The sequence below is a fragment of the Eschrichtius robustus genome, chromosome 13 (genome assembly GCF_028021215.1).
Source record: "Eschrichtius robustus isolate mEscRob2 chromosome 13, mEscRob2.pri, whole genome shotgun sequence".
In the NCBI taxonomy this organism is placed as follows: Eukaryota; Metazoa; Chordata; class Mammalia; order Artiodactyla; family Eschrichtiidae; genus Eschrichtius; species Eschrichtius robustus.
Window position 1 is genome coordinate 6,959,719 of NC_090836.1, and position 21,591 is coordinate 6,981,309.

At 44.8% G+C, this 21,591-nt stretch overlaps 1 long non-coding RNA gene across 1 annotated transcript; it reads left to right on the top strand.

The window, feature by feature from the left end:
• Positions 1–64: 64 nt before the first annotated feature.
• On the top strand, positions 65–21,373 carry LOC137775926 (uncharacterized). Its single transcript, XR_011076086.1, has 3 exons — positions 65–187; positions 12,632–12,719; positions 21,292–21,373. It is a non-coding gene; the product is annotated as an uncharacterized lncRNA (long non-coding RNA).
• Positions 21,374–21,591: the final 218 nt, after the last annotated feature.

Sequence of the window (21,591 nt, forward strand, 5' to 3'; positions counted from 1 at the left end):
CGGTCATTGGTCGGCCCGGGCAGGGGGCGGGGCCTCACGCCGCAAGGTAGGCAGGAGGCGGGGCCGAACGCTTGTAAGGCAAAGGTGACTCGGGCCTAGAATGAACGCGGGGCAGGCCGGGGGCGGGGCTTGGAATCGGGAACTAGACCCGTGATTGGAAAAGTCAGAAGCCGGCGGCGCGGCGAAGGTACAACTCAGTTCTAACAGCTCGGGGGAGGAGTCGGGGCGGGCGAGAGTCCGGCCGGCTCGAGCGCTGCCTCTCCATTGGCTGAGACGGAGCAGGCGAGAGTCAGGGCGGGGGGGCCGTCACCCGACCGCGAGGTTACTCTCGGTCGCCGGCGCGCCGGGGTTACTGGGGCATGTAACGGGAGGGCGGGAATTCCTGTCGCGGCCTCGCGAGCGCCCCCTAACGGCGCCTCGGCCGTTTTTGAACCGTTAGACATGCCGCCTTCCCTCCCCGAGGGTGGGGAGAGCCCGGCGCCCCCAGCGCTCTTTGCCTGCTCCTTTGATTTCATGTAACTTCCTGTATTAAAACTTTACCTTCCCCCGAGAGACGATGAAGTTAAGATATGCTGATTTAATCCTTATGATTTTCATTAAAAATCAAACTAGTTTGTCACTATTCAGGTAATACAGGTTCAAGATCAAAGTGCAAAGAGGATAGAGACTGAAGACAAAATAAAAGTCCTTTCTTCCCGCCTTGCTTCCCATTCTTACTTCCACTGTTCAGATTAGACTAACGAAAATGTGCCAGGGCCTGTGCTGGGCTCTGAGCCCAAAGCTGTGGAGTGGGGATGGCGCACGGTCATATAAAGAGTGTAATTGCAAGAGAAAGGAACAAGGTTCCGTGAGAATACTTAACAAAGGAACACTAAGAGTTTCCAGTAACCACTGGAATTCGTGGAGCATTCTTGTACAATTACAGCTAATACTTCTATAGCAGTTCGCGCTTTATGCAGCTCTGATATCCATATTATTTCACTTAATTGATTATGAAACAGGATATTTATTATTACGATGTCCTCTTACAGACACAGAGGCTTGGAGAAATTAAGGAACTCGCTAAGTTCCTTCCCTGGTAAGTGGCAGAGACAGAATTGAAACCTTAAATTTCACCTCCCTCCTCTTTTTGGGGGGACAAAATTTAAAAAAAAAATCAGAGAAGTCAAGAATAATATAACATCCCCCAGATTAAGAAACAAACAGCAGGGCTTCCCTGGTGGCGCAGTGGTTGGGAGTCTGCCTGCCAATGCGGGGGGACACGGGTTCGAGCCCTGGTCTGGGAGGATCCCACATGCCACGGAGCAACTTAGGCCCGTGAGCCACAATTACTGAGCCTGCGCGTCTGGAGCCTGTGCTCCGCAGCAGGAGAGGCCGTGAGGGTGAGAGGGCCGCGCATCGCAGTGAAGAGTGGCCCCAGCTTGCCGCAACTAGAGAAAGCCCTCGCACAGAAACGAAGACCCAACACAGCCAAAAATAAATTAAAAAAAAAAAGAAACAAACATCACATGTACAGCTGAAGAGCCTGGTGTATCCCTTCCACAGGGCATTTCCCTCATTCCCTTCTCAGAGGTTACCTCCTTTCTGACTTTGGTACTTATCAACCCCATGCCTATTTTTATACTTTACACTCTGTATATATATCCAGAAACAATTATAAAATAGTTTTGCATGCTTTTAAACTTTATATTTATGGTTACAGTGAATGTATCATTTTGCAGCTTGTTTTTATGCTTAACATCTTTATTGAGGCATTCATGTTTCTACATGTAGCTGTAATATAGTCGTTTTAACTGTGAAGTAACATTGCACTGTATGATTATACCACAATTATTTTTCATGATTATGTTGAGGAATACTTGGATCACTTCCTATTCATGTATTTCTTCTATTACAAACATGGCTGCTGTGGACATTCTCCTTTAAGCAACAGTGAAAATTTCTCTAGGGCTGTAACTCCAAACTGTTTTTTTTTTTTTTAAATTAACTGGGGTCTATTGTAGGAAACACATTGCTATCCAGTATACACACATGCTCATACACTATGCAACTAATATGTACACGCATGCGTGCAGCGTGTGTATGTGATGTGTTCTCTTATATTTTCTATTCTATTTTAATTCATTAAAAAAATTGCTCATCAGGATCCACTAACTTGATATCACTACTTGCTCAGTGTAGAAAACACCCCCCTAGGGTTTATAACCAGGAGGGGAATCATGAGTTGTAAGGTTTGCACACCTTCAATTTTACTAGATTTTGCCTAATTGAAGTGTTTGGCTAAATGTTATTTAAGACTCTTAAAATCTTTGATTTGCTGAATAAGTAAATATATTTATTAAAGCATCTAGTTAGTTGGACCCTATTTAAAAATAGAGGAAGTCAGTTTCTTTTCGTTTTATGCAATTAGGTAATATGTCTGCCCCTTCTTACACCTCTGGTTTTCCAAGACAAGAGTCTGTGTGGCAAGAGGCTGTATCTCCGTTGACACAACAGGTTCCTGTTTGCCTTTCCCCTCAGGTGTTTGATCAGCTACATTCCCTTCATTCTTCCTACTGTTCCGACGCAGCACCTGTTTCTCCAGTTACACTAGCTGCTGAGCTGGTGAGTGGGAGAAGATTAAGATTATATGGCCTCTTACTTTATAATGAAGCACATTCATGGAGGGCTTAGTAAGTCAGGTTCTGTGCTGGTCCCTCGATGCAAAGATCGATAAGAGACAGTCCCTGCCCACAGGAAGCTCTGTGTATGGGGGAAGAGACACATGAAAAGATAATTATAAACCAAAGTGGATGTGTCTGTATAGAAATAAGCATAAGGTATTAGTGAAATCCCTCCTCTCTCATTACTGCTTTTCCCTGCCCTGCCTTCTTTAGCAAGTTCAGTATTTCCTTCTACTCCCTTTCCTCTGGTTCATTGACCTCTACTATCTATTACTATCTGCAGGGCTTCCCACCTTAAAACATCTTCCCTTTCTCTGAGGTTACTGCCCTCTTTTCCCTCCCTACCGTACTTGTGGAGAAACAGTCTTGTCGGAGTTCACTCAATATCCAGGTGTCGGTTTACAACTTCTCAACCCCCTTGCAGTAAGCTTGAGACCACGTGACTAGTTATGGCCGATGGAATATAAGCAGAAATGAAGTGTCATTTCCTGGCCCAGGAGGTGCACAGCCAGTGTGACTCCCAAATTTCTCTCTTCCCTGGATAGTAACACATACAGAGGCCATGCCTCCTGTCTGGTATAGTATGAGATGGAAGAAGCCGCCCAAATGGCATCTTGCTCAACACTTAGCTTAAGCGAAAAATAAACATTTGTGGTATTAAACCCCAAGATTTAAGGTTACTGCTTTAACTTACCCTGACTAAGACACTTACCCACCAGTCTTTATGTCCATTAGAACTTGGTACTCATTTTCACTACTTATGAAACTATTCACACAAAGGCCACCAACTATTCCTTAATAGTTACATGTACTCTCCCTTCTCCATCTCATTTTTAATAACCTTTTTTTTTTTTTTTTTTTTTACCCGCGCTGCCCAGCTTGCAGAATCTTAGTTCCCCCACTAGGGATGGAATCCGCACCCCCTGCAGTGGAAGTGCAGAGTCCTAACCACAGACCTCCAGGGAATTAATTCCCTCCATCTCATATTCTTAATTTTCAAGAACTCTTTATGCTGAGATAGTGTCTTTTTTTCCCCACAGCGTTCTTGTTTTATGGATGAACTTTGCTATACTATCCTTCTGAGAAGATTAATTAGGGATTTTGGGGGATTTTTTATTTGTTTATTTATATTTCTTCGTCTTCATTCCCTGCATTTTTCCTTTTCCCTCAGGATTTCTGCTTTCCTTTTGTTTCTTTTATCTCTTTTAAGATGCCGACTGTCCTTTCAAATACAAACAAGGCATTACAAAGTTGATTGGATACATGGGCCCTGAGTAGGGCTTGTTGACTGGTGAATTTCCCTGAAGGGGATTGGGCTGGGAGCTCCCCTTTTGACCTAGAAACTTCCAAATGTCTGTATGTGGAGGGTTTATTTATTTTTTATTTATTAAATTTTTTAAAAATTCTATTTTAGGGCTGCGTTGGGCTTCATTGCTGCACTCTTCGTTGCAGTGGGCAGGCTCAGTAGTTGCGGCACCCAGGCCCTGGAGTGTGCGGGCTTCAGCAGTTGTGGCTCGCGAGCTCTAGGGTGCAGGCTCAGTAGTTGTGGCACATGGGCTTAGTTGCTCCGAGGCATGTGGGATCTTCCTGGACCAGGGATCGAATCCGTGTCCCCTGCATTGGCAGGCGGATTCTTAACCGCTGCACCACCAGGGAAGTCCCTGGAGGCTTTATTCTTTAGGATTATTCAGTCTCTTCAGAGAGGAGTCTGCCAGTCTCCTGCCTGGAAGATGTACGTCTGTTTCATGGGTGTACATCTCTCTCTTGTTCCATGCAATGCTTGATGTCTTTGGGTCCAGAGGCTTTCCTATCCATTTTCGCAGAGAATATAGCATCAATTCTCTGCCTGGTGGTGGTGGGGTTGGGTACTTCCCTGGCTGTGCTAGGTAAGAAGGGGGCTTGAGGGTCCACCTTTTTGGAGTCTAGGCTTTCAGGCTATTCCTCCTGTTTTGGTTCCTCGTCAGCTACTTCCCCTGGGCGGTATCATCACTACACCCCACCTTCTTTCCATTTTTCAAAACTGTGTTTAAATGTTTCATCTGCTCTTCTTCCATTCACTTTGTTCCTATAGATTTATACCTTCTCCGCCCCACCCTTTACTATATTTTAGTGGGATTTTAGGCACAAGAGGCAAGTTAATTTGCCATCTTTATGAGAAGTTTTCCTCTTTGTTTTAAAGTATTTTTCTTTTCTTTTCTAAAATTATTTATTTGTTTATTTATTTATTTTGGCCACACCATGTGGCATGTGGGATCTTTTTTTTTTTTTAATTTTATTTATTTACTTTTGGCTGCATTGGGTCTTCGTTGCTAGCGGGCTTTCTCTAGTTGCGGCCAGTGGGGGCTACTCTTCGTTGCAGTGCGCGGGCTTCTCATTGCGGTGGCTTCTCTTGTTGGGAGCACGGGCTCTAGGCGCGCGGGCTTCAGTAGTTGTGGCTTGCGGGCTCTAGAGCGCAGGCTCAGTCGTTGTGGCGCACGGGCTTAGTTGCTCCACGGCATGTGGGATCTTCCCGGACCAGGGCTCGAACCCATGTCCCCTGCATTGGCAGGCGGATTCTCAACCATTGTGCCACCAGGGAAGTCCGGCATGTGGGATCTTAGTTCCCCGACCCTGTGCCCTGTGCAGTGGAAGCGCAGAGTCTTAACCACTGGCCCGCCAGGGAAGTCCCTAAAAGTATTTTTCTAATGGTCTGCTTAAAAAAGTACTTTTAGGGAATACCCAGGCGGTCCAGTGGTTAGGACTCTGTGCTCTCACTGCCGAGGGCCCGGATTCAATCCCTGGTTGGGGAAATAAGATCCCACATCTCACAAGCCACGTGACATGGCCAAGAAAAAAAAAAACTCTTAGATAATCTATATTTTTGAATAGTTTTATGTCTTTAAAGAACATGTTTAAGCTTCTGTATTAGTCTGGGCTCTGCAGAGAAACAGAGCCAGTAGGATAAATGTATATAGTTGACCCTTGAACAACAGAGGCTTGAACTGTGTGGGTCCACTTATACGCAGATTTTGTTTTACTATATGCATACTGTAGTGCCACACGATCCACAGTTGGTTGAATCAGCAGATGCAGAATCACTGATACGGAGGGTCGACTGTATAGTTATACACAGATTTTCAACTGTGTAAGCGGTTGGCATCCCTAACCCCCATGTTGTTCAAGGGTCAACTACATATATATAGGTATATATATATAAAATAAGGAATTGGCCCATGAGAATATGGAGGCTGAGAAGTCCCAAGATTCACAGTCAGCAAATTGGAGATGCAGGAGAGACAATGGACCAGTTCCAGTACAATTCTGAAGGCCTGACAACCAGGAGAGCCGAAGGTGTTATTTTCAGGCCGAGTCTGAGTCTGAAGGCAGGAGGAGACCAATATTCTAGCTCAAAGGCAGGCAGAGAGAGCAAATTCTCCTTCACTCAGCCTTTTATTCTATCAGGCCTTCAAAGGACTGGATTAGACCCACTCACGTTGGGGAGGATGATCTGTTTTACTCAGTCTGCCTTTTCAACTGTTTATCTCATCCAGGAACACTCTTACAGACACACCCAGAATAATGTTTAACCAAATATCTGGGCACCTCATGGCCCAGTCAATTGACACATAAAATTAATCATCACGAGTCTACCCGCTGTCAATTTGGCACTCATATGCGTGTCCTTAAGCCATACTTATTCTCCAAATAAAGACAACAAGGTCATCATTCCACCTAACGTGATACAACCATCCTGTGTGCAACTGAAAATGCACCAATCCCTTCCCCAGAAGGTGAGGTAAAGTCCTTAAGTGATGTTTACTCTTCTCCTTGATCTCTCATAACTTCAATACTATGATGTAAAATTAAAAACACTTGGGACTTCCCTGGTGGTCCAGTGGTTAAGACTGCAGGCTCCCAATGCAGGGGGCCCGGGTTTGATCCCTGGTCAGGGAACTAGATCCCGCATGCCACAACTAAGACCCGGCGCAGCTAAATAAATAAATTAATTAAAACAACAACAACAACAAAACAAACAAACAAACAAACAAAAAACACTTAAGTTCAGGACTTCCCTGGTGGTCCAATGGTTAAGAATCCGCCTTCCAATGCAGAGGATGTGGGTTCGACCCCTGGTCGGGGAACTAAGATCCCACATGCTGCAGTGCAACTAAGCCCGCACTCTCTAGAGCCCGTGTTCCACAACTACTGAGCCCGCGTGCAGCCACAACTACTGAGCTTGCACGCAGCAAACAAAAATTCCCGCATGCTGCAACTAAGACCCGACGCAGCCAAAGAAAGAAAGAAAGAAAGAATGCAAGGGGAGGTATAAATAACATGATGTGTGGATGTCATGAGGCTAGTGAGGAGCAGGGGATTCATTCTAATGAGGGGAAATCACTGAGTCTAAGTTAAAAAAACCCCACAATTCTATGAAAGAAAGTCAATATATATTATGGTACATGATAAGGGAATAAGAGGGAAAAAAACATATTATGTATACATATAAATTCATAACAAAGTAAGGAGGAATACTTTTTTTTTTTTGACAGGCAAGAAGTAGATTTATTAATATAGGACGCTTGTAAGTGATGCAAGCGGGCAGGCGAGGGAGCTCTGCCCTGTGGATTAAGTGGGGTACAATTTTGCTTTTTTTTAAATATTTCTTTTATTAATTAATTAACTAATTAATTTTTGGCTGTGTTGGGTCCTCGTTTCTGTGCGAGTTGTGGCAAGCGGGGGCCACTCTTCATCGCGGTGCGCGGGCCTCTCACTATCGCGGCCTCTCTTGTTGCAGAGCACAGGTTCCAGACGTGCAGGCTCAGTAATTGTGGCTCACGGGCCTAGCTGCTCCGCGGCATGTGGGATCCTCTGAGACCAGGGCTCGAACCCGTGTCCCCTGCATTAGCAGGCAGATTCTCAACCACTGCGCCACCAGGGAAACCCCTACAGTTTTATAGTCAAAGGAGAGGGGGAGGGGAAAAGACCGCCGTCTTCGAGTAGACATGAGGCTTACATCACTAGTTCCAAGGAGGAATACTTTTGATAATTACAGTCTTTATGTAACTGGTCACATGGCCATAGTCGGTATTTATAACTACCTTCTTTTACTACCCATTCTATATTTCCTTTGCCTTCAGCAAGCACCTCAGTTGGTTGTGGTTCTTTACTTGGTGGAGTGACTCGCACCTTCATTCCCGAGAGGTCTGGGTCATTAATAGTCCTGCCTGGATTGGATTGTCAGTTTTCCATTGACCTTCATCACAGGGCATGGTAATGGGAAGAGAAGCCCTAAGGGATCTCTTGTATGGCAGACTTACTCTCCCTTATGCCCATTGTGGAGAAGCAGTCCAGTTTCCCCTTGGAAGTCAGGGTCAGTCAGTCCAGCCAGCACTATAACTCCCTTCTTTGAGTTCCTCATGCCTCTAAATCAACAGGCAAAGTGGCCGGGCAGCAGTCTTAACTTCCAGTTCAATGGAATCATTGTTGTGTCTCCTAGTGGAAGCATTCCTTCCTCTGAACCAAGACCTCCAGGCCAGCAGAGCATAAGGACACAGGGACAGGAAGGAAAAATGTTGCTAGTGGGTTCCTAGGATTAGTAGCGATCACTGCCACTCCCATTTCCACCCCTTGATTCCTGGACCCATGAATCTTGGCTGTGGGTGAAATATTTTAGATGCTGATTCAGAGCATATCCAGCTTTCTGGAGGACCTTGCCCCAGCCTTGCCAGCTATGACCACTGTAGGGGAGCAAAATTTGTCATCCCAAAATGTCTCTTTGGCATGTGGATTATTTTGAGCTGAAAATAATCAAGGCCTAAAAGACTCAGGAAGAACATTTGACCTTCTCCCTAACTGCCTAAAACAATTCAGATAGAGGGTTTGTTCCTAGAATAGACCTATCACCAGAGATATTTGCAAAGAATATGGGCTGAGTGTGGTGGGGGAAACTCTCTGCAGGGCCTGAGATCAGAGTCGACTCTGTGTCCAGTAACTGCACAGCCCAGAAAACATTTGTTTACCAAACATTTGCTTTTTCACCTCCATATGAATTTCTTTCCTCCCCTTTGAAGTCCCATCCATTGTCCCCACCATTTTCTTTTGTCTTTAGCTGAAGATGCTATTTAAGGTGAGGGTTTTGGCCATTTTGTTGCTCAGTTTTCCTGGGTCTCTCCCATGTAAACATGTTATTAAACTTCTGTTTGATTTTCTCCTGTAACTCTGTCTCATGTCAATTTGATTCTTAGACCAGCCAGAAGAACCTAGAAGGGTAGAGGACAATTTCTTCTTCCCCACAACCACTATGGGGGAGGGGAATTTCCTCCTCTTTCCCCTCTTAGTTCTTTTTGGCTGTCAATTAAAATGACATAAGGCAGATTAAGAGGAGAAAATCAAATTTATTACATGCGCATGGGGAATCCACATAAGCATGAAGAATTCCAAAGACAGCAAGGCAAGATGAAGAATATATATTATTCTAGACTAAGGACAAGGAGTCTGACCCTTCAAAGGGAAGTAAGGTAATTCACAGGAAGATAAAAAGAGTTAATATTTGGCAAACAGATCCAAAGACAATGGCACACAGAGAGGACTTTGATCAAATGGGCCTTGCTAGGTTTCTCCCTGTCTACCACACCTAATTTATACTTTACTATAGTTATCTATAACTCCTTCCTGGGACAGCCCTACTATTTTAAGTTCTTTTGGGCAATAACAGTGGGGAGTTGTTCAAAGGTTCTTCCTGAGTCTTTTAGGTCTTGCTGTTTTCAGCTCAAAATAATCTGCATGTCAGCCTGACACATCTTGGGGTGACCTGTCCTGAGCCCCATCACCACCTAGCTGGCACTGTAACTGAGTCTTCAAAGGTCTGCAAAAGCTATCAAGCCAGCTGCTTCAGGATGGTGAGGAACATGATAAAACCAGTGAATTCCATGAACGTGGGCCTGTTGCTGCCCTTCTTTTGCTGTGAAGTGAGTTCTTTGATAAGAAGCAATGTTATCCACCCATGATGGTGGATAAGGCTTTCTGTAAGTCCACAGATAACAGGTTTGGCAGAAGCATTGCAAGCGGGAAGGCGAATCCATATCCGAAGTGTCTAATTGCAGTAAGAACAAAATGCTGGCCTTCCATGATGGAAGTGAAACGGGAGGGAAGGGGGCAGAGCATAACTGTTAAAAGAATGACATAGCCATTGAGGACAGGACAAAAACTGGTTAGAACCAACTAGGTCCAAGATGGCAGAAGATTCGACTTCCAGTAGACCTTGAGCCTCATTATACGCTCATTGTAATGCATTAGCATATGCTAAATGACACACCCACCAGCACCGTGACTGTTCCGAGGCTAACAATAAAAGGCTGAAAAGTGGGCAGTGGCCCAATTCCTGGAAATCTCCACCCCTTCTCCAAAGTAGTTGGAATAATCCTCCCACTCATTAGCCTTTGAAATTACCCAACCCATAAATACAAAATACCCCATATTTTAGGGCCTCTCACCTTCTGAGATAGCCCACACTCTGTCTATGGAATATGTATCTCTTTAAATAAATCCACTTCTTACCTATCACTTCGTTTCTCACTGAATTCTTTCTGTGATGAGACATAAAGAATCTGAGTTTCATCAAGTCCTGAGACCACATGTGTGGTGTGATCTCAATTAGAAGAGAGTGGGTTCACGTCCCACTTTGGGTTTTGGCTGGGTTCGAGTCCTGGCCCGTGGGTTCAAGTCCCCATCTGAGTTGTGTGGTTTCAGAAGTAATTCAGTGTAATCAACTTGCCACCATGTTGATCACCCCTGGGGAATGTTGCCATATTGGAGACTTAGTGTTTGTTTCCACTGTTGGCAGATTGGGCATTGAGCTAAGTTGGCCTTGGTGAATGGAAGTTCATGTTGCTGAGGCCATGCATAATCTCCATCCCAGCCACCATGACCAATGACCACTTTGTTCAAAGCTCATTAAGCAGTGATAGGTGGCTGGGAAGAGGCTGACTGGTATCCACAGAATAGGTCATCTTTTCCATGTGATTCTTAAAATCCTCCTCTGCTGGGGTCACCCTTTGGTGAACATTCACGTGGGACAAAAATATATTCATACTTTTTGCCGACTCAGAGAGGCCTACTATATACCTTTTCCCCAAATTTCCTTGTCATCTATTTTCCAATTGTGTCCCTCCCAAGTGTTCGACTATCCAACTAAACCACTGGCTACAGCCCATGAATTGATATGTAATTGCACATCTGACCATTTCTCCTCCAAGCAAAATAAACAGCCAGTTGCACTAATCTATGTTTTGCCCACTGGGGTTTCCCTTCACCGCTCTTCTTCAGAGATGTCCCAGAAAGGGACATCTGTCCACATTCAAATGCTACCTGTGTATCCTGCGACGCCATCTGTAAAGGAGTCCTTCGCTTTCTCTTCCTCTGTCAACTGATTGTAGGGACTCACCATGAGGCCATAGGTACAGGCTTGGAGAGAGGAGGCAGTGTAGCAGGAGTGTGGACCATGGACATTTGAGCCACTTCTTCATGTAACTTTTTTTGTGCATTCAGAGCCTGCTTGGACCACTTCCATTTGGTGATGGAATGCTGCTGTGCACACCCAGCTTTATGGGTGGGTCATGTGACACCTAGTTCATGATGGGCAGCTCAGGTTGCATGGTAATTGGGTGGCCCATGGTTAAGCGTTCAGTCTCTACTAAGGCCCAGTAGCAGGCCAAGAGCTGTTTCTCAAAAGGAGAGTAGTTATCTGCAGAGGATGGCAGGGCTTTGCTTCAAAATTCTAAGAGCCTGCCCTGCGATTCACCTATAGGGGCCTGCTGAAGACTCCAAATGAAACCGAACAAAGGGCTCATGTGCCCACAGCACAAAAAGCCAAACTCTGAGAGTGGGTATTTTTTTTTTTTTTTTAAAGATTGATTGATTGATTGATTGATTGCTATGTTGGGTCTTCGTTTCTGTGCTAGGGCTTTCTCTAGTTGCGGCAAGCGGGGGCCACTCTTCATCGCGGTGCGCGGGCCTCTCACTATCGTGGCCTTTCTTGTTGCGGAGCACAGGCTCCAGACGCGCAGGCTCAGCAGTTGTGGCTCATGGGCCTAGTTGCTCTGCGGCATGTGGGATCTTCCCAGACCAGGGCTCGAACCCGTGTCCCCTGCATTAGCAGGCAGATTCTCAACCACTGCGCCACCAGGGAAGCCCGAGAGTGGGTATTTTTAAAATTGAATTGAACTGAATTGAATTTTTTTGGCTGTGCCGTGTGGCATGCGGGATCTTAGTTCCCAGATCAGGGAACTCGGCGTGAGACCTCTGAGTCCTAACCACTGGACCACCAGGGAATTCCCAACAGTGGGTGTCTGCAGCAGAGTAAGGATTTTATTGCAGGGCGCCAAGCAAGTCTCGGATCCACTCCAACTTGGTCTCTAAATTAGGGGTTTTTAAAGGGGAAGAACAGAGGAGCTGGGGTTAATCATCTTAGTCATCTGCAGTCCACGCTCTTTGGTCTGTTGACCTGGGTGGGGAGAGGACCCTGGAAAAGGCCATCTTGCCCTGGAAGATAACTTAAACAGCACATAAACAGTGATGCTTATCGGAAAGTGTAGCTCAAGTCACCTGATCTTCATTCTCCTTATTGATTAGCAAACATGTGGTCAAATTGGTATGGGCTAAGACAGAAGGGAACAAAAGAGGAATGAGAAAGACAAGAAGAGAAGCCCAGGCATTAGTTTTAATTATAAATGAATCATAGGACTCAGTTTCACAAACAGCATCCCCATCTGCCGCTGCCACTTCAAACATCATTGGATCTGCTGGACCACATGCACCCAGTAGCTGAGCGGCTTGCCTAGCAGTCTGGACCTGTTATAGGGTATCCCCATGTTTAATCTCCACTCAAAACTAGTGGATTTTGGTTACTTGTAACAAACCCAAATGAGGATTATGTTGCCTCCCAAATCCAAAGGGGCTCAATAGGCATTGTGCCTCTTTTTTGATTGTAGGAGGAGCCAGATGCAACAACTTATCCTTTACCTTAGAAGGGATATCTCAAGATGCCCCACATCATTGGACTCCTAGAATTTCACTGAGGTAAAGTCTCCTGAATTTTGTTGGATTTTTTCCCCACCCTCTGCATGCAAATGGTTTATCAGTAAGTCTAGAGTATTTGTTAATTTTTGCTCACTAGGTCAATCAGAATAATGACATCAGTGTAATGGATGAGTGTGGTATCTTGTGGAAGGGAATCAAGATCAATCAATCAAGGCAATCCAGATCAAGAACTAAATTATGACATAGGCTGGAGAGTTGATATGCCTCTGAGGTAGGCAGTGAAGGTGTATTGCTGGCCTTGCCAGCTGCAAGCAAACTGCTTCTGTTTTGTATTGATAAAAAAGCATGTGCCAGATCAATAGCCACATGGCAGGTACCAGGGGATGTTCATTTGCTCAAGCTATGAGAGCACATCTGGTACAGCAGCTTCAGCTGGGGTCACTTACCTGGTTATACTTAGGATAATCCATCTGTCTTCTGCACAGGTCAAATAAGTGAGTTGAATGGGGACGTGGTGGAAATCATCACCCCTTTCAGGGCCTTGATGACAATGCTAATTTCTGCAATCTTTGCAGGAATGTGGTATTGCTTTTGGTGTACCATTTTCCTAGGTAGAGGCCATTCTGGTGACTCCCACTTGGCCTTTCCCACCATAATAGCCCTCACTCCACAGGTGAGCCAGTGTGGATATTCTGCCAGCTGCTTAGTATATTTATATTTATTTATTTATTATTATTATTTTGCCACGCTGCACAGCTTGCGGGATCTCAGTACCCTGACCAGGGTTTGAACCTGGACCCTCGGCAGTGAGAGCATGGAGTCCTAACCACTGGATTGCCAGGGAATTCCCTTAGTATATTTAATCCAAGTATGCATTTGGAGCTGGGGAAATAACCAGAATGGATGTGGGGACACACAGAGCCCACAGTGAGAAAGATCTGCGCTAAAACTCCATTGGTTACCTGACCTCCATAAATCTACTCTGCCTGGTGGACCACAGGGATGTTTTAGGTCTCCTGGAATTACTGTCAGTTCAGAGCCAGTGTCCAGTATCACCCAAAGTCTGATGATTTCCTTTTCCCCTAGACACAGTTACCCTGGTAAAAGGCTGTAGGTCTCTTTGGGGAAGGCTGGGAGAAAGATTAACAGTACAAATCTCTGACAGTTTACCAGGATGCTTCCTCAAGGGCACCCAGCCTCTCCTTCATTCAAAGGTCTATAAACTGGCTCAAGTCTGGGATGACTAAGGGCCCAAGACTCTGTTTTTAAGATTCGGGTTAGACTTTTGTTCACTTGACCTAAAACATTTCTGCTTATCCAGATCAAGTAAGAATTTAGTAGGCTTCCTATCGATTTCACTTCTGGAACACTCTGATCAACTAGTCAATGCCATAAGTCTATGCCAGTCAGACAATTCTGATCTCTGCTTTGACTTTCTGTCCATTATGGTAACCCCACTCACCTTGTCTTTGGGGGTTGAATGCTGCCATTTGGCCCCTGCCACCCCAGAATTCAATTATGCCCATTGCATTTAGGTCTCCCAGTTCAGTGACTGCAGTTCTCACTGTGAGGTCTGGCCTCTGGGGAAGGGCCATCACAGAGTGCTTCAAGGATACTGGTGCTCCCCTCACAAATTTATTTCTCACAGTAGTGGCGAAAGAGTCTTCTGGACCCTCCCAGGGTGGCTGAATAGGTCTTGAATGGCAAGTCTACTCGAACATTCCAATCTCCCTGAGCCTTTGAATCCCTTTGTTGCAGGAAAGAAAGTGGGGCTGGAGAGGATGGTTGAGTCCCAGGTCTCAGGTGAGTCCCTGGGATGGCTGCCAAGTGTGGGTTCTTGGCTTCGCGCAGGAAAGAATTCAAGAGTGAGCCACAGTAAAGTGAAAGAAGGTTTATTCAAGGAGATATACACTCCATAGAGTGTGGGCCATCTCAGAAGGCAAGCGGTCCCAGGGTACAGGGCTGTCAGTTTTTATAGGGGTGGTAATTTCATAGGCTAATGAGTGGGAGGATTATTTCAACTATTTTGAGAAAGGGGTGGAGATTTCCAAGAATTTGGTCACCGCCCACTTTTTGGCCTTTTATGGTCAGCCTCAGAACTGTCATGGAGCCTGTGGGTGTGTCACTTAGCTTTCTGATGTGTTACAATGAGCGGATACTAAAGCTCAAGGTCTAGTGGAAGTCAACTCGTCAGCCTTTTTTTTTTTTTTTTTTTAATAATGGCGTGTCTCCTTCATGGAGACAATGTTTTTTTTTTTTAATTTATTTATTTAATTAATTTATTTGCTTGCCCCAGGTCTTAGTTGCAGGAGGCGGGTTCCTTAGTTGCAGCAGGGGGGCTCCTTAGTTGTGGCATGTGAACTTTTAGTTGCGGCATGCGTGTGGGATCTAGTTCCCTGACCAGGGATCAAACCCGGGCCCCCTGCATTGGGAGAGCGGAGTCTTAACCACTGCGCCACCAGGGAAGTCCCTCATCAGCCATCTTGGACCTAGTTGGTTCTAACCAGTTTATGTCGTGTCCTCAATGGTTGTCATTCTTTTAAAGGTTGTGCCTTGCTGCTTCCTGTCTCACCTTCCTCTTCATTAAACCAAGGCTGGTCTGGCATTTCTTATTCACTCACTGTGTGAAAACTTTGGGTACATGTTTCAGCCAACCAACCAACCAAGCCGTTAGAGCCCTTCCTAACTGTAACATTAATGCAGAGTCTTTGCTTAGGGAGCTCATAACAACAAATTTGGCCTGCTCCAACTTTACGTTCCTTCCACCATTGTCCCGCACCCTCAATACTATCCATTCCCACACATGGTCCCTGAATTTCTGTGTGTACAAGTTAGAAAACTCAAGTAGATCTTTTAGACTGCAGTGTGCCTGTCCATGGGTGTACCTGTCACACTTAGTACCTCACACTTAGGGGCCTGCTGGGACTTGAGTTCTCCTGTTAATCTGCCTTTTATTATAGGGGTCTAAGCCAAGAACCTGGAAGGATAGAGGGAAAATTATTTTTCCTCCCCCCACAGCACCATCATGGAAAAAAAAAAAAAAGACCCAATTTACTTTTTCACATTGTCTGCTTGGTCTTTGCAGGTCCCAGAGTAGAGTGAGGGGCCTGATATAGAATGGGGACTGAGTAGTGTGGTGTAACAAACATATCTGGTGTCTGGTACAGAGCTCCTAAAACCCTTAGAATTTCCTGAGTGATCAAAGTGTCTTGTCATCCATAAGGGGCGTAAGAAACCCCTTTTGAGCCTATGCTGATGAGGTGACTTAGGGTGGGGTCCCTAGATAGCCTCAGGATGGGGCTGGTCACCAGAAAGTCCAAGAGATTAGAGGGCTGGAATTTTAGACCCTCCCATTGACCTTTGCGAAGGGGAGTGGGGCTGGAGATTAAAGCTCCATAAAAACTCTTGAACGACTAGATTTGGTAAGCTTCGTGGATGGTGAACATATCCACATCTGGGGAGGGTGGTACATCCTCCCTGGTGGTACATCCCAGTGCAGGAGACAGAAGCTCCTATACTCAGGACCCTTCTAGACCTTGCTCTATGTACCTCTTAATCTGGCTGTTTATCTGTATCCTTTATAGTATCCTTTATAGCAAACTGGTAAATGTAAGTAAATGTTCTGGGAGCTGCTCTAGCAAATTTATCAAAGCCAAGAAGGGGTTGTGGGAGCCTCTGATATGTAGCCAGTTGGTCAGAAGCAAAGGTAACAACCTGGACTTGTCATTAGCATCTGAAGTGGGAGCAGTCTTGTTAGACTAGAAGAAAACATAGGCAGTACGTTCTTTGACTTTGGTCTTAGCAATATATATATTTTGGATATGTCTCGTCAGGCAAGGGCAACAAAAACAAAAATAAACAGGTGGGACTACATCAAACTAAAAAGCTTTTGCACAGTGAAGGAAATCAAAGCCACAATGAGATGTCACTTCATACACGTCAGAATGGCTATTATCAAAAAGACAACAAATGACAAGTGTTGGTGAGGATGTGGAGAAAAGGGAACCCTTGTGCACTGTTGGTGGGAATGTAAATTGGTACAGCCACAATGGAAAAACAGTATGGAGGTTTCTCAAAAAAATTTAAAATAGAGCTACCGTACTATCCAGCAACTTCACTTCTGGGTGTTTTTCTGAGGAAAATGAAAACACTAATTTGGAAAGATATATGCATCCCTATGCCCATTGCAGCATTATTTATAATAGCCAAGATATGGAAGCAACCTAGGTGTCCATCTATAGATGGATGGATAAAGAAGATGTGATATACATATATAGTGGACTATTACTCAGCCATTAATAAGAACAAAATCTTGCCATTTCTGACAATATGGATGGACCTAGAGGGTATTATGCTAACTGAAATAAGTCAGACAGAGAAAGACAAACACCATATGATTTCACTTATATGTGGAATTTAAAAAACAAAACAATTGAACAAATATAACTACACACAGGAACAGACTCATAGATACAGAGAACAAATAGGTGGTTGCCAGAGGGGAGGGGGTTGAGGGGAATGAGTGAAATAGTTGAGGGAGATTAAGAGGTACAAACTTCCAGTTACAAAATAAGTGAGTCACAGGGATGAAATTTACAATATGGAGAATATAGTCAAGAATATTGTAATAACTTTGTATGGTGACAGATGGTAACTGAACTTATCATGGTGATCATTTTGTAATGTATAGAAATATCTGATCACTATGCTGTGCACCTGGAAAAAAAAAAGAGATGTGATAGAGCAAAGGATGCATCAAATTGGTTAGAAAGTGTCCTGATGCAATGATTGAACTGAAGCTGCTAACTCTCTTGAAAAACATCCCCTATGCTTTCCAACATGGTTTGAGAGCCAAGATGAGAAATAAGCAAACAAATCCAAAATGACACTTATGAATAAAAACTGTGAGAAATGACCATTTCCAGTAGTAAAGAGAGCACTGATAGTCCACGGTGTGATCTGGCATTAGAGATACTCAAAATATCTCCTTTGGATACTCCTAATCAACGACTTGTAATAAGAAGGAGCTGGGTGAGTGTGTATATAATACTTCTATGGGTGAGGAAGAGTAATTTCCCCTCTATGTTCTAGGTTCTTGGCTGAGACACCCCTGTAATAAAAGACAGATTAACAAGAGAAAAGCAAAACAGAAGTTTAAAAACATGTATACCTTCTGTATATATGGGAGATGCCTAGGAAAACTGAGTAACTCCCAGAAATGGCCCAGGTCATCGCCTTAAATACCATCTTCCACTAAAGACAGAAGATGTTGGTGGAGGGGCAGCCAGTTAAGGGAGGATATCAAGCAAAGCACAGGAGGGTATGGTTGTTATGTAGTCAGTCCCTGCCTTCTCCATTGATAAGAGTTTCTAGAGATTCAGTTTTTGGCCTCTTCCTGCTACAGAGAGGAAGACACACTTAGAAATGGGGATTTCCCTTACAAAGGTAAATGTCCCTTACAAAAGCATAACTTCTGCTTGGTTTCAGAGCTTCTCTGATGTTCTTAAAAATAACCAGCTCAAGGGAATTCCCTGGCAGTCCAGTGGTCAGGACTAGTTGCTTTCACTGCTGAAGGCCCAGGTTTGATCCCTGATCGGGGGACTACGGTCCCACAAGCCTTGCTGAGTGGCCCAAAAAAACCCAAAAAACAAAAACCAGCTCAAGATAATCCTTACGCCAAAGAGGCATATTTTGTGGTGTCATATTCTGCTCCCCTTTGGTATCTTCAGCAGAAGTTTTTTTCATAATAATCTGGTAGGAATATTCTTTATTTCCATAAAGAAATAGGTTCTGTCCCACTTTTCTTAATCTTGTGAACCTGTTTTCCCACTTTTGATGTATACAGGGCTATAAACATTGTTCCCTTTACTCTTTCTCTAGGAAAAACAAAGTGACGAATGACAACTGACTGTTGACCTCAGAGTCAGGGACAATAGGGAGTGGTAGAGACTATGGAAAACATTATGGAGTATGCCTCATGTAGAACTGCAGGCTAGATATTCTGTTTCCTTCAAAGAAGCTGGAAGCATGTGTGTGTGTGTGTATAACCTTCTGTATTTATTTTTATAATTAAAAAAATTATTTATTATTTATTTTTGGCTGCATTGAGTCTTCATTGCTGCACGCAGGCTTTCTCTAGTTGTGGCGAGCGGGGCTACTCTTTGTTGCAGTGCACGGGAGTCTCATTGTGGTGGCTTCCCTTGTTGTGGAGCACGGGCTGTAGGTGTGCAGGCTTCAGTAGTTGTGGCACACGGGCTCAGTAGTTATGGCTCGTGGGGCTCTAGAGCACAGGTTCAGTAGTTGTGGCGCATGGGCTTAGCTGCTCTGCAACATGTGGGATCTTCCCGGACCAGGGCTCGAACCCGTGTCCCCTGAATTGGCAGGCGGATTCTTAACCACTGTGCCACCAGGGAGGTCCCGAACCTTCTGTTTTTTAATCTTGGTGACTAATTAAAAAATTTTAAAAATTCTGGGTAGGCCAGTACTATATAAGGCAAACCAAACACATTTGGCATATTTTCTCTCAGTGGCCTCATACTTTCTGATCAGTTCACCTGTGTAGTGAGAGGCAGAGGTTGGTGGTCCCAGCCTGACTTGGGATTCATTCTTATCCGGCTCTCTCTGGGGAATGCGCGAGGTGAGTGTATCAGTAATCTACTTGCACAAGGAGATTCCTGGGAGAGAACGCAACCAAAGGCAAGGAGGAACTTGGTCTGATATGCTCAACTCATAACAAAATCTCTGGATCAGAGTTGAAGTGAGACTCTCCACACTGGGCTGTGACTCTTATACGGGCAAGGACTATGTCATTCTGGGTACACTGTGCATCCGGAGCTTAGTGGAGCCTGGCACATAGTAGATACTCAGTAAATGTTGACTGACGGACTGGCTGACTGACTGCATTCTTATTACTGCCTAGTGCCTGTCACTCAAGTTGGTTTTTACCTCGACCCTGATCACTTCATACCTGGAGAGCCTGTATGTAAAAGATGTAGGAATCATGTCACTGAAAACTCTACAAGACATTGGAGCACCTACAGGCTGCCCCGGTACTCCCTAAAAGGAATAACCAAAAAGCAAGAAGGGGGAAATTCTCTGGTGGTTTAGTAGTTAGGACTCTGTGCTTCCACTGCAGGGGGCATGGGTTCCATTCCTGGTCGGGGAACTAAGATCCCACAAGATGCACAGCATGGCACCCCCAAAAAAAATTATTTAAAACTTAAAAAAATAAAAATTTAAGCTCCTGGGTATCCTGCTCTAAGAAGCCTTCTTTGAATCTTCAATCTCATTAAAAAAAAAAAAAAAAAAAAGCAAGAAGGCGGTATTTGCTTCTCTTTACGTTACTGTGCGGTTCTAGACTTTAATGGGCATCTGGGTAACAGCAGGAGCTCCTTCCAGGAGACGGCACTGCTGGGGTTGTTACAGTCTCCCACAGCCTGGTGAGGAAGTTGCCAGGTGATAGAGAGTTTGTGAACATGGGGACCTGGTGTAAGTGGGGAGCGGGTATAGGGAAGCAAAATCTGCCACCCCGAAACGTATCTCTCTGGCATGAGGATTCTTTTAGGCTGATTAATTTTAAGAAACAGAAGACTCAGGAAGTCACTCTTTACTTCCTCCTTAACTGCCTGAGAGAATTTAGATAAAGGGCCTGGTCCAGGGCAAGCATGCTCACCAGAGATATCTACAAAGAATATGGGCTACACGTCAGGCAGAGCCAAGAGATCAGAGTCCTCTCTGGGTCCCATTGTCTCTGTATGGCCCAGCAAACATCTGTTTACCACACATTTGTTTTTCCATATCCATGTGAATTGCCTTCCTCCCCTTTGAAGTTCCATCCCCACCCCCTTCTCCTTTCAGATGGCACATGAGCCTCAGTAGCCTAACTTGGGCCCCGTATTCTTATGGAACCCCTGTATGTATGCAATTAAATTTGATTTTCTCCTGTTAATCTGTCTCATGTCAGGTTTTTAAAAAACTTTTATTTATTTGTTTATTTGGCTGCATTGGGTCTTAGTTGCAGCACGCAGGATCTTTGTTGTGGCATGCAGGATCTTTCGTTGCAGCGTGTGGGCTCTTCCTTGCAGCGCATGGGCTTCTCTAGTTGTGGTGCTTGGGCTTCTCTCTAGTTGTGGCGCGCAGGCTCTAGAGCACGCGGGCTCAGTAGTTGCACCACGTGGGCTTATTTGCCATGAGGCATGTGGGATCTTAGTTCCCCGACCAGGGATCGAACCTGTGTCCCCTGCATTGGAGGGCAGATTCTTAACCACTGGGGAAGTCCCCTCATGTCAGTTTAATTCTTAGACCAGCCAGAAGAACATAAAAGGATAGAGGAAAATTTTTCCTCCCCCACAAGGGGAAGAGCTTGAGAAGTATTAATGGGACCTTATTTGTATCCACAGCTTGGGGAAATATGGGATATATTCGGGGGTTGTGTCAGAGACTACTAGCTGCTCGCCAAATCCTCATCTCTCTGGGCACACACTCACAGTTAGATGTGACCTCGTGGTTGGGTTCTAGCCAATGGAATATGAATACAAGTTGTGTGTACCACACCTAGGCCTGGTCCATAGAAATCTTCCACTCTCTGATCCGCCATGTTCTTTTCTCACAGTGGCCCTGGAAGGAATGTGCTGAGGACGGAGGGCCTTTGCTGTCCTGCTGACCTGGAAACATTTTGGACTTTTTATGTGGGTAAATAATAAACTTCCATTTCGTTTGAGCCAAATATTTTTTAAAGTTTATTTGTTATTGCATTAGCCTACCTAATTAATACAGGGACTTATCTAAAATTTTTATGTGTCTTGCTACTGTATATACCTGCAACATGGGTGTTTGGGAATGGAAATGAAGGTTCAGAGATCACTGCAGATTCTGACAATACTAGTTAGTATGAGGAAGCTGAAGTTGAAGA